We start from the raw sequence: 14,845 nt of genomic DNA, 5'->3' as shown, positions 1-14,845 counted from the left end.
TGGCGCGTTGGATCATAAACTGGCTGAGTGGCAGGAGGCAGAGGGTGATGGTCGAAGGTTGCTTTTGTGACTGGAAGCCTGTGTCCAGTGGGGTACCTCAGGGATCGGTGCTGGGTCCCTTGTTGTTTGTGATCTACATAAATGATTTGGATGAGAATGTAAAAGGTATGATCAGTAAGTTCGCAGATGACACGAAAATTGGTGGGGTGGTAAATTGTGAGGAGGAAAGCCTCAGGCTACAGGACGATATAAACGGGTTGGTCAGATGGGCGGAAAAGTGGCAAATGGAATTTAACCCTGAAAAGTGCGAGGTGATGCATTTTGGACGGACAAATAAGGCAAGGGAATACACAATGAGTGGTAGGACCCTAGGAAGTACAGAGGGTCAGAGGGACCTTGGTGTACATGTACATAGATCCCTGAAGGCAGCGGAACAGGTAGATAAGGTGGTTAAAAAGGCATATGGGATACTTGCCTTCATTAGCCGAGGCATAGAATATAAGAGCAGGGAGGTTATGATGGAACTGTACAAAACGCTGGTGAGGCCACAGCTGGAGTACTGTGTGCAGTTCTGGTCGCCTCACTATAGGAAGGATGTGATTGCTTTGGAGAGGGTGCAGAGAAGATTCACCAGGATGTTACCTGGGATGGAGCGCCTCAGCTATGAAGAGAGGCTGGACAGGCTGGGGTTGTTTTCCTTGGAGCAGAGAAGGCTGAGGGGGGACCTGATTGAGGTGTACAAAATGATGAGGGGCATAGATAGGGTAGACAAAGAGGAACTTTTCCCCTTAGTAGGGGGGTCAATAACAAGGGGGGCATAGATTCAGGGTAAGGGGCAGGAGATTTAGAGGGGACTTGAGGAGGAACTTTTTCACCCAGAGGGTGGTTGGAATGTGGAACTCAATGCCTGAAAGGGTGGTAGAGGCAGGAACCCTCACAACATTCAAGAAGCATTTGGATGAGCACTTGAAATGCCATTGCATACAAGGCTATGGACCAAATGCTGGAAAATGGGATTAGACTGGACAGGGATGGATGGGCGGCGCAGACACGATGGGCCGAAGGGCCTCTTTCTGTGCTGTAAAACTCTATGACTCTATGACTCTATGACACTTAAACTCAACACCGCTGCTGATAGCAGAACGATTCAAATTCTTCAGGAGGAATCAGCACAAGAATGAAAGTAACACTGATTACCTCACCAAATTATGAAAGCTGTCAAAGCACTGCCAATTCGGGGCAGGACTGGCAGATTCTCTACGAGACAAATTCATCTGTGGTCTCCTAAACGAAGGAACACAGAAAAGATTACTTTCTGAGAAAGATTTGACACTGGACAAGGCTTTCAGTGTGGCTGTATCATACGAAGCAGCAGCAAGAGGAGCAGCAGAGATACAGCAAAAGCCACAGGACTTCGGCACCCATGAAATGACACAGGGTTTCGAGAGATGTTATCGCTGCGGCAGATCCACCCATGACCAGAAGGACTGCTGGTTCAAGGACAAAGCATGCAGGCAATGTGAAAAGATGGGACACATTGCACGTGTATGCAGATCTGGAAAGAAATCCGCTGACAGTAATAAGGTCAATAAGGAAAAGTATAGAAAGGTACAAATGATGACGGACAGTAGCTCCGAAGACCAGAAGAGCGATAGCGACTCCAGAAACAAGAGACTAAGCTGTCTCAAATTACATAATGTAATTGCCAAAGAAGATTACCAGACCATTTGGGTTACCCTCACGATAGCGGGGTCCCCAGTCAAAATGGAGCTAGATACAGGATCAGCTCTGACCGCCATGAGTCGACGGGATTACGAGCGGCTATTTCCGCATATACCTTTGAAAGACACATCCATTGTCTTGAAGACATATACGGGGCAGAAAGTATACCCCAGAGGGAAAATAAGGGTGCCTGTTGTATACAACGGCAAGGAAATACAGAAGTTGTATTGATACGTTCTGCAAGATGGTGGTCCACCGTTGTTGGGACGTGAATGGATCAGAAAGATACGTTTAGACTGGCACTCCATTCAGGCACCATTCTTCCGAGGATAGAAGATATTTTTGCCTCACTATCCGGAGGGAAACGTTTCACCAAAATTGACTTAGCACAGGCATATCTACAGATGGAGGTTGAGGAGGCCTCTAAAAAGTATCTCACGATAAACACACACAAAGGCCTGTACCAGTACAATCGACTGGTTTTCGGAGTGGCATCAGCTCCGGCTATCTGGCAAAGAGCTATGGAGCAAGTCCTGCAAGGGATTCCGGGGACTCAATGCTACCTAGACGACATCCTTGTAACAGGAGAAAATGACAACGAGCACCTTGCCAACTTGGAGCAGGTGCTCACGAGGCTGAGAGAATGGGACCTACGAGCAAATCGCCCCAAATGCGAATTTTTCCAGAAACAAATATCATATTGTGGCCATGTCATTAACGAAGAAGGGTTGCATAAGTCACCTGAAAAAATTGAAGCGGTCGTAAAGGCCCCAGCGCCTGAAAATGTCTCACAATTAAGGTCGTTCCTGGGATTAGTAAATTACTATCATAAATTTTTACCAAACTTGTCGACGGTTCTGCACCCGCTTAACGCACTGCTACAAACGGGAGTAGTTTGGAAATGGAGCGAAGACTGTAAACGTGCCTTCCATAAATGCAAAGGCTTGATCACGTCCAGGGAAGTGTTGGCTCATTACAACCCATCACTGCCAATCAGACTGGCGTGCGATGCATCCCCTTACGGCGTGGGAGCGGTATTATCGCATAGATTCCCTGATGGCTCGGAGCGGCCGATAGCTTTTGCGTCATGCTCATTGAACTCAGCTGAGCGTAACTATGCCCAGATCGACAGGGAGGCACTCAGCCTGGTGTGGGGAGTGAAGAAATTCAACCATTACCTACACGGACAAAAATTTACCTTGTTGACTGACCATCAACCCCTCGTCTCCATATTCAACCCTAAAAAGGGCGTTCCCATTATGACAGCGCAAAGGCTACAGAGGTGGTCCCTTTTCCTATGGGCACACCAATATGACATAGAATACAAAGGAACAAAACAGCATGGGAATGCTGACGGGTTATCGCGCCTACCGTTGCCAACGGTGGAAGAGGCGCCTACAGTGGACCCAGTGGAGATATTCCACTCGACCATAGTGGAATGTCTACCGGTGACAAATTCTACCATTGAAAAGGAAACGCAAAATGACCCGACTCTCTCACAAGTCTACGATTTAACAGTGAAGGGATGGCCAGCACATGGCGAACCACTGTTGCCAGCATTCTCGCAAAGAAGAGAACAGCTGTCAGTGTGCCGAGGAACCTTGATGTGTGGATCCAGAGTGGTGATTCCACCCAAACTCAAGGATAGAGTGCTAAAGGAGCTTCACGAGGGGCATCTGGGTGGAGTGAAAATGAAGAACTTAGCCAGAGCGTTTGTGTGGTGGCCAGGTATCGATGGAGACATCGAAGAAATGACCAAGAGCTGTCTAGGATGACAGAAGGTCCAAAACGCCCCACCACAAGCCCCTCTACATCCATGGGAGTGGCCCTCATCTCCATGGCAAAGGGTACATATCGACTTTGCTGGTCCATTTATGGACTCAATGTTCTTAATCGCGGTGGATGCACACTCCAAGTGGCCGGAGGTAATAAAGATGTCCTCCACCACCACGGAAAAAACCATCACAGTATTAAGGACCATATTCGCCAGGAATGGGCTGCCTGAACAGATCTGTTCTGATAATGGACCGCAATTTGTATCCGAAGAATTCAGGAAGTTCTTAAAAAACAATGGGGTTAAGCACTACACGTCCGCCCCATACCATCCCGCCACCAATGGATTGGCTGAAAGGTTTGTCCAGACCTTCAAGAAGGTCATAAAGGCCATGGGTAATGAAGACATAAATCTACAACATAAGGTAGATAACTTCTTGTTTGCGTACAGGAATGCAACACATGTGGTTACAAACCAAACCCCCGCCATGATGTTTTTCAATAGAAGACTAAGATGCCGGCTGGATTTGGTCAAGCCAAACGTCAGAAGGGGCATAGAGAACCGGCAATTTCAAAGCATGAATGAAAGGCCAACTAGAACCTTCCAGATAGGTCAACCAGTTTTGGCCCGGGACTACCGTACCGAGAAATGGCAGCCTGGAACTATTTACACACGACTAGGACCGCTGATGTATACCGTGGACATTGGAGAAAGCATAATAAGGCGCCATGCTGACCAGATCATAGAGTCATCCGAAAAAGGACTACCTACACCACAACTCTATATGCCTAGTGATGAAGCAGAGATACCCATAGTATCTACCTCCAATCCGGTGATACTGGAACCAGATAAACCCGACACTAGCATTGAAGCCGAATCGACCTTGCCAAAAGAACCTACTACACCACCGAGGCGTTATCCGGACCGAGTCAGGAAGCCTCCAGAGAGACTGAATTTGTAATTGATTAACTTCAGCAAATGTGTATATTATTGTTCTTGTAAAAATGTTATTTAATGATTACTTAAAATGTTATGTACTATTTATCTAAAAGGGGAGGGATTGTAGTGTATGTACCTTTAAGAGGAACTATGTTTTTGAAGCCCCTGTATACTGTAGTACCAGTAGTGACCACTCGGGTATATAAGCCTGTGTAGCGTCTTGTGTAGTTAGTTCACCTCCAGACTTTGTTCAGTAAACACTTGTTAAATCAACTCCTGCATTCCGTGTCTCCATTAACACACGGATCTAACACAAGTCTTCCTTTCTCTTTCTATATCATACTTTTTGAATATTTACACTTCTCATTTTCCAACAACAGGATAATTTTCTTAAGTAATCTTTATAAATGTAGATTACAGTGGTGTAGCAAACATGTGCTTGGATAGTTCAGCTCTTTGAGCCCTGATTCCAATAAGATATCTTGTTAATATTCAGGAGAGGGCAGATAAAAAAACTATTTTATGGTTTGGGCTAACTCCATTTAGTCTCCGGAAGTCATAGTCCCAACATGTTGAACTTTTTCACCTCCGCACTGATCGGCAGGGAATTGGCAATGTTACTCAGAGAAGGTACATATGAAAACTGATGGGCAGGTGAAGACCATGCAGCCTGTCCCACTCAATGGCGATACCTTGTGTATCACAATATACACTCTCCACCCCACCTGAAGCGATACCTTGTGTATCACAATATACACTCTCCACCCCACCTGAAGCGATACCTTGTGTATCACAATATACACTCTCCGCCCCACCTGGAACCATGTGATCTCCTGGGAGAGGCAAAAAAAAACCCAGGCCAATTTGGGGGAAAAAATCTGGGAAACTCGTCTCCGACCCATCTAGGCGATGGACACTAGTCCAGGAGATCGATCACTCTGGCCCTTAATTCCCTGCAGTACCCCTCTTCTGTAAGAGGTGATCTCCACCCCAGCCAGAAACAGATCCAGCTCGCGCTTGAAGGAATTCAGTGAATCCGCATCCACCACACGAGACAGCAGCCTACTCCAGAGGTCCACTATTCTCTGGGAAAAGAACCACCTCCTGACATCGAACCTCGATCTAGCCTGAAACAACTTAAATTTGTGACCCCTGGTCCTGCCTAACCTATTTAATTGAAATTGAGACCACACCTTGAGTATTGTGTGCAGTTTTGGTCGCCTTGTCTGAGGAGGGATGTTCTTGCCGTGGAGGGGGTGCGGTGAGGATTCACCGGACTGATGCCTGGGATGGCAGGAGTGACGTATGGGGGGAGGTCGGGTCGATTGGGCTTGTACTCGCTGGAGTTTGGAGGAATTAGAGGGGATCTCATTGAGACTTGTGAAATTCTGGCAGGGCTGGAGGGACTAGATGCAGGAAGGATGTTCCCGATGGCGCGGAGTCCGGGGCCAGGGGTCACGGTCTAGGGATAGGGGGTGGGCCATTTGGGACTGAGATGAGGAGGAATTTCTTCACCCAGAGAGTGGTGAACCTGTGGAATTCTCTACCACGCAAGGCAGTTGAGGCCAATTCATTAAATATATTCAAGAAGGAGTTAGATAAGTTTCTTAAGGCTAAAAGGATCAAGGGATATGGGGAAACATAAAAACATAGAAGATAGGAGCAGGAGTAGGCCATTCGGCCCCTCGAGCCTGCTCTGCCATTTAATGAGACCATGGCTGATCATCCAAATTCATCCCTGTCCCTGCTTTCTCTCCATATCCCTTGATTCCTTTACCACTCTGGGTGAAGAAATTCCTCCTCATCTCTGTCCTAGATGGCTTGCCCCCTTGTCCTTGGACTGTGACCCCTGGTCCTGGACTCCCCCGCCATCGGGAGCATCGTTCCTGCGTCTGGTCTGTCTAGTCCTGTTGGAATTTTGTAAGTTTCAGTGAGATCGCCTTTCATTTTTCTGGGCTCCTGTGAGTATAGGCCCGGTCGACGCAGTCTCTCCTCGTGCGTCGTTCCTGCCATCCCAGTTATTGGTCTGGTGAGTCTTCGCTGCATCCCCTCCGTGGCGGGAACGTCCTTCCTCGGATAGGGCGACCAAGGCTGCACACAATACTCAAGGTGTGGTCTCACCAAGGCCCTGTACAACTGCAGCAAGACATCCTTGCTCCTGTACTCGAATCTTCTCGCTATGAAGGCCAACATACCATTTGCCGCCTTAACCGTCTGCTGCACCTGCATGCTTACCTTCAGCGACTGGTGCACAAGGACACCCAGGTCTCATTGCACTTCCCCTTCTCCCAATCTATTGCTGTTCTGATAATAATCTGCCTTCCTGTTTTTGCCACCAAAGTGGATAACCTCGCATTTATCCACGTTATACTGCATCTGCCATGCTTCTGCCCAATCACCCAACCTGTCGAAATCATACTGGAATTTCTCGGCATCCTCCACACAGCACACACACCCACCCAGCTTTGTGTCGTCTGCAAACTTGGAGATATTACATCTAGTTCCCTTGTCTAGATCATTAATATATATTGTGAATAGCTGGGGTCCTAGCACCGATCCCTGCGGTACCCCACTAGTCACTGCCTGCCACTCGGAAAAAGACCCGTTTAATCCAACACTTTGCTTTCTGTCCGCCAACCAGTTCTCTATCCAAGTCAGTACCCTACCAACAATCCCATGTGCTTTAACATTACACGCTAATCTCTTATGCGGGACCTTATCGAAAGCCTTCTGAAAGTCCAAATACACCACATCCACTGGTTCTCCCTTATCTATTCTACCAGTTACATCCTCAAAAAATTCCAGTAGATTAGTCAAGCACGATTTACCTTTTGTAAATCCATGTTGACTTTGTCCGATCCTCTCACTGTTTTCCAAGTGCTCTGCTATTACATCTTTTATAATGGACTCTAGCATTTTCCCCACTACCGATGTCAGGCTTACCGGTCTGTAATTCCCCATTTTCTCTCTACCACCTTTTTTAAATAGTGGGGTAACATTAGCTACCCTCCAATCCATGGGTACTGTTCCAGAGTCTATAGAATTTTGGAAGATGATCAGCAATGCATCTACTATTTCTAGGGCCACTTCCTTAAGTACCCTAGGATGTAGATTATCAGGCCCTGGGGATTTATCGGCCTTCAATCCCATCAATTTCCCCAACACCATTTCCCTACAAATATTGATTTTATTCAGTTCCTCCCTCTCATTAGACCCTATGTTCCCGACATCAGGGACAGGGTACTGAATTTGGATGATCAGCCATGATCTCATTAATTGGCGGAGCAGGCTCGAGGGGCCGAATGGCCTACTCCTGCTCCTATCTTCTATGTTACCGTCTATGCATAAACTGTCAGCTGGAACACAATCTATTCCATTCATTATCTTATAAACCTCAATCAGACTCCCCCACCCCGCAAGTCTGCACTCTAAAGTGTAGAGTCCCAACTCTCTTAGCCTATCTTGGTAACTAAGATGCTTTAACCTGATAATTAGTCTAGTGGCTCCTCCTCTGCACCCTTTCCAAAGCCTCAATATTGCCCACCACGTGAGGAGACCAAAACTGGACACAGTATTCCAAGTGTGGCCTGACTAAGGTTTGTACAAGGAAAAACAGTATGCCTCGTTTTGTACTCAATTGTCCTATGGATACCCCCCCCAACACCCTATTTGCTCTAGCTATCTCTACACAGCATTGCTCATGTACTTTTTAAGGATGTATGCACTAGAATGCCCAAATCTCTTTCGATCTCCACCATCTTTAATGCCTTTCCCTGAAGGGTGTATGAATATGGAGCATTTGCCCTGCCCACATGCATAACACTGTACTAATCTAAGTTATACATCATTTTCCAGTCTTGAGCCCAATCTCCCAACACATAAAGATCTGGCTGAAGCAGACGAGCATGATCTACAGTTCTAACACTCGTACAGATCTTGGTATCATCTGCAAATTTGCAGATTGTGCCCCCAACACCTACATCCAGATCATTAATAAAAAATGGTAAAGAGCAACGGTCCCAACACTGATCCCTGCAGGGCACCACTCGTCTCCAAATAGATCCAAAACCATCTAGAACTACTTTTTCCCTACGTCCTGCCAGCCAGTTTTGAATCCAGCTCAATATATTACCACTAATATCAGAGGCTTTGATTTTATAGAGAAGCCTCTTATGAGCTACCTTATCGAAAGATTTTTGGAAATCTAAGTAGACATTGTCTACTGGACTTCCCTCATCCACCAACTTTGTAACTTCAAAAAAATACAATTAGATTTATAAGACATGACATCATTTTTGTGAAGCCATTTTGGGTGTCCCTAATATGTCCCTCTCTATCCAAGTATTCATATATTACATCCCTAATGATTCCCTGAAGCATCTTCCCTATTACTGATATACTAATGAGCCTGTAGTTACCCGGGTCTATCTTGTCACCTGTTTTAAAGATGGAGACTACATTAGCCTCCTTCCAGTCTATAGGAACCATTCCAGAGTGCAGTGAGCTATTAAAAATACAGGCTAGGGCCTCACACAGCGCGTGTCCCATCTCCCCGAGGACCCTCGGGTGGATATCATCCGGCCTGGCTGCTCTATCTATTTTCAAGTTCTTAATTCTTCCTTAAACAATATGTTCATCTATGTTAATATTACTAGTTTTGTTAGTAACATTATTAAATTCTAATAGTTGAGCATTACCTTCAAGGGTGAAGACTGATGCAAAGTACTCATTTAATGGGGCAGTAATTCGGGTCGGTGGCTTGCCGCGCGTGCAAGCCCCCGATATGCACTTACCCGACGCGCCTGCCGTTCACCTCCAGGGACGCCTGGAATTCCATTTTGAAACAGAAGAATCCCGGGCAGCGTTTGACGTCACGCCGCCCAGGACTACAGCCAGCGCGAAGCCTGGAGCGCACTATGCAAGTGAGACACGCCCCTTAAGGTCTCATTGTAGTAGGACACGCTCCCAATCTCTCCAAGCAGCTGCAGAGGACTTCGTAGTTACACAGCTGCAGGGAAAGTAAGTTATCTGCTATTTTATGAATGTTTTGTGAACTTTTATAAAATTTTAAAAACGTTTACATTATTTTGAAGAATCTGAAGTAGTTTTAAACAGAATTAAAGCAATTTAAAGACTTTTAAAAGCCCTAAAAGATTTTTTTTTTATCCCATTTATTTATTTAGCAATGTCGTCGTCATACGTGTCTTCACACTGTTCCCTTTGGGGAACTGTATGAAGTGGTGGAAGGATTTATGGCCGTGATTAACGCTCATTCCGTGACCGTAACCATCTTTGTACCAGCCATTAGGGTGGTTAGTCCTATGGCGGGAGGGTTTTACGGGCTCCCACAAGCTATACAAGGAGGGGGGGCCACCCACACACACGGACACAAATATCCTGTTGGATGTCAACCCAGAATTTAGAGCTGGAGATCCGACTCCACTTGCCGGGACTGTCTGGAGCGGGGTTCGAAACCCTACCCCGTCTGGCCCAGCGGCGGGGATCCTACCGCTACGCCAAAGGCCCAATCTGATTAGCAACGTGAAATGGCTGGAATGAGCACAATTCACGGCATTAAAAGAACTCACAATTGAACTGATGATGACCTCAGCAATCTCCTCAACGAGGTGGAGGCGCAGCGCCTGCTCATCATTGGTAATGAGAAGTCAAAGGCGCCGCAAAAAGGACAGATGATAGCTTGGTCTTTCAAGTGGCAGCATAGGGCTCCAGTCACGGGGAGGGAAAAGGAGCAGGAAACGTATGGGTGTCACCTTTTGCGCGGAGTGGGCCTTTTGCGTAGCGGTAAGCATCCCCGCCGCTGGGCCAGAAGGAGTAGGGTTTCGAACCCCGCTCCAGACAGTCCCGGCAAGTGGAGTCGGAGCTCCAACTATAAATTCTGGGTGGACATCCAGCGGGATACTTGCGTCCGCGGGTGTGGGTGGCCGCCCCCCCCTCAGATGGGTTGTGGGAGCCCGTAAAACCCTCACACCATAGGACTAACCACCCTAATGGCTGGTATGAAGATGGTTATGGTCACGGAAGGAGTGTTAACGTGGCCAGAAATCCTTCCACCACTTCATACAGTTCCCGAAAGGGAACAGTGTGAGGATACGTACGACGATGACCTCTTGCGCAATGCACCTCCTTGGACCCTCAGTCGCAGATGCGAGGGGGCAAATCGTGCAATTGTTAAATTATTCATTTTATTGACATGTAAAATGTTGGACCAGTAATTCCCTTCCAAACGCGCGAGTACGGTCGGGGTACTTACGCGTCTGGCCGGAGGAAATGCCGGTTTTCAGCATGCACAGCGAATGCGGGGAAAACCGGCATTTCCTGTCCTCTGAACGAAGGGGTTCAGAGGCAGAACGCGTGCGACTGTACAGGCAGCGCGTGCGCAGTAAAATTCGCCGCTTTCATTCATGCTTTCAGTGAGGTCAAGTCCTTACAACTTACACATGAAAAAAGCATGAGTACAGTTGCTCCAGAGGCTGCGGAGGAAGATATTTCTTATCGTGGAGCTTCTGAAGGCAATATTTTTGTTTGGGAAAGGGAGGAAAGTTATTTTAAGAAATGCTGAGGTAAGTTTTAAAGTTTATTTTTGTTTTTTAAAACGGGTTTTCAGTACTGTCGGTAGAAGGGTCAATTGTGACTATGTGAATTGGATTTGCTGTGTTTATTAAATGTGAAAATGACTCCAACATTTTTAAGAAAGAAACTTTTCATCAGTAATATATTCTTTTAAGTAATTATGTATGTATGTCTGTATATATTCCTTTGCGTGTATGTATATATTCCTTTACTTATGTGTATGAATGTATGTATTTAATTATGACTTTCAGAAAAAGTAACTTATTGGAAAATCATAATTAAAATTATACATTCATACACATAAGTAAAGGAATATAAAACATACATACAGATACGTAAAGGAATATATGCGGACATACATACATAATTACTGATTACTGATGAAAAGTTTCTTTCTTAAAAGTGTTGGAAATGTTACATTACTCATTTTAGAACACTCATTTTCACATTCAATTCACACAGCCACAATTGCTCCTTCTACCTACCGTACTGAAAACACGTTTAAAAAAAAAAAAATTTAAACTTTAAAACTTACCTCAGCATTTCTTAAAATAACTTTCCTCCTTTACCCAAACAAAAATATTGCCTTTCAGAAGCTCCACGATAAAATATATCTTCCTCCGCAGCCTTGGAGCAACTTTACACATGCTTTTTTCAAGTGTAACTTGTAAGGACTTACCCTCACTGAATCCATGAATGAAATCGACGAAGTTCACTGCGCAAGCGCTGCCTGTGCAGTCGCACGCGCTGTGCCTCTGAACCCCTTCGTTCAGAGGACAGGAAATGCCGGTTTTCTCCGCATGCGCTGTGCATGCTGAACGCCGGCATTTCCTCCGGCCAGACGCGTGAGTACCCCGACCGTACTCACGCGTTCAGAGAGGAATTACTGGGCCAATATACCTGTACCCAGAGTGGTTTGTGTAGTCACGGACTGCTTTACTGATACACAGTATACCTGTACCCAGAGTGGTTTGTGTAGTCACGGACTGTTTTACTGAAACACAATATACCTGTACACAAAGTCGTTTTGTCGTCACGGACTGCTTTACTGATACAGAATATACCTGTACCCAGAGTGGTTTGTGTAGTCACGGACTTTTTTACTGATACACAATATATCTGTACCCAGAGTGGTTTGTGCATTCACGGACAGTTTTACTGATACACAATATACCTGGACCCAGAGTGGTTTGTGTAGTCATGGACTGTTTTACCGATACACAATATACCTGTACCCAGAGTTGTTTGTTTAGTCACGGACAGCATTCCTGATACACAATATACCTGTACCCAGAGTGGTTTGTGCATTCACGGACAGTTTTACTGATACACAATATACCTGTTCCCAGAGTGGTTTGTGTAGTCATGGACTGTTTTACTGATACACAATATACCTGTACCCAGAGTTGTTTGTTTAGTCACGGACAGCATTCCTGATACACAATATACCTGTACCCAGAGTGGTTTGTGTAGTCACGGACTGTTTTACTGATACACAATATACCTGTACCCAGAGTGGTTTGTGTAGTCACGGATTGTTTTACTGCTACACAATATACCGGTACCCAGAGTGGTTTGTGTAGTTACGGACTGTTTTACTGATACACAATATACCTGGTCCCAGTGTGGTTTGTATAGTCACGGACTGTTTACTGATACACAATATACCTGTACCCAGAGTGGTTTGTGTAGTCACAGACTGTTTTACTGACGCACAATATAAATGTACCCAGGGTGGTTTGTGTAGTCACAGACTGTTTTACTGATACACAGTATACCTGTACCCAGAGTGGTTTGTGTAGTCACGGACTGTTTTACTGATACATAGTACACCTGTACACAAAGTCGTTTTGTAGTCATGGACTGTTTTACCGATAAATAATATACCTGTACCCAGAGTGGTTTGTGTAGTCACGGACTGTTTTACTGATACACAATATACCTGGACCCAGAGTGGTTTGTGTAGTCACGGACTGTTTTACTGATACACAATATACCTGTACCCAGAGTTGTTTGTGTAGTCACGGACTGTTTTACTGATACACAATACACCTGTACCCGAGTGGTTTGTGTAGTCACGGACTGTTTTACTGATACACAATACACCTGTACCCAGGGTGGTTTGTTTAGTCACGGACTGCATTCCTGATACACAATGGGGCAGTAATTCGGGTCGGTGGCTTGCCGCGCGTGCAAGCCCACGATATGCACTTACCCAACGCGCCTGCCGTTCACCTCCAGGGACGCCTGGAATTCCATTTTGAAATAGAAGAATCCCGGGCAGCGTTTGACGTCACGCCGCCCAGGAGTGCAGCCAGCGCGAAGCCTGGAGCGTGCTGTGCAAGTGAGACACGCCCCTTAAGGTCTCATTGTAGTAGGACACACCCCCAATCTCTCCAAGCAGCTGCAGAGGAGTTTGTAGTTACACAGCTGCAGGGAAAGTAAGTTATCTGCTATTTTATGAATGTTTTGTGAACTTTTATAAAATTTTAAAAACGTTTACTTTATTTTGAAGAATCTGAAGTAGTTTTAAACAGAATTAAAGCAATTTAAAGACTTTTAAAAGCCCTAAAAGAATTTTTTAAATTCCATTTATTTATTTAGCAATGTCGTCGTCATACGTGTCTTCACACTGTTCCCTTTGGGGAACTGTATGAAGTGGTGGAAGGATTTATGGCCATGATTAACGCTCATTCCGTGACCGTAACCATCTTTGAACCAGCCATTAGGGTGGTTAGTCCTTTGGCAGGAGGGTTTTACGGGCTCCCACAAGCTATACAAGGAGGGGGGGCCACCCACACCCACGGACGCAAATATCCCGCTGGATGTCAACCCAGAATTTAGAGCCGGAGCTCCGACTCCACTTGCCGAGACTGTGTGGAGCGGGGTTCGAAACCCTACCCCGTCTGGCCCAGCGGTGGGGATCCTACCGCTACGCCAAAGGCCCAATCCGATTAGCAACGTGAAATGGCTGGAATGAGCACAATTCACGGCATTAAAAGAACTCACAATTGAACTGATGATGACCTCAGCAATCTCCTCAACGAGGTGGAGGTGCAGCACCTGCTCATCATTGGTAATGAGAAGTCAAAGGCGCCGCAAAAAGGACAGATGATAGCTTGGTCTTTCAAGTGGCTGCATAGGGCTCCAGTCACGGGGAGGGAAAAGGAGCAGGAAACGTATGGGTGTCACCTTTTGCGCGGAGTGGGCCTTTTGCGTAGCGGTAAGCATCCCCGCCGCTGGGCCAGAAGGAGTAGGGTTTCGAACCCCGCTCCAGACAGTCCCGGCAAGTGGAGTCGGAGCTCCAACTATAAATTCTGGGTGGACATCCAGCGGGATACTTGCGTCTGCGGGTGTGGGTGGCCGCCCCCCCTCAGATGGGTTGTGGGAGCCCGTAAAACCCTCACGCCATAGGACTAACCACCCTAATGGCTGGTATGAAGATGGTTATGGTCACGGAAGGAGTGTTAACGTGGCCAGAAATCCTTCCACCACTTCATACAGTTCCCGAAAGGGAACAGTGTGAGGATACGTACGACGATGACCTCTTGCGCAATGCACCTCCTTGGACCCTCAGTCGCAGATGCGAGGGGGCAAATCGTGCAATTGTTAAATTATTCATTTTATTGACATGTAAAATGTTGGACCAGTAATTCCCTTCCAAACGCGCGAGTACGGTCGGGGTACTTACGCGTCTGGCCGGAGGAAATGCCGGTTTTCAGCATGCACAGCGAATGCGGGGAAAACCGGCATTTCCTGTCCTCTGAACGAAGGGGTTCAGAGGCAGAACACGTGCGACTGTACAGGCAGCGCATGCGC

The sequence above is a fragment of the Somniosus microcephalus genome, chromosome 4, assembly GCF_052327205.1.
Source record: "Somniosus microcephalus isolate GS21.2 chromosome 4, FLI_Smic_1.0, whole genome shotgun sequence".
NCBI lineage: Eukaryota > Metazoa > Chordata > Chondrichthyes > Squaliformes > Somniosidae > Somniosus > Somniosus microcephalus.
This window is presented reverse-complemented; position numbering follows the sequence as displayed.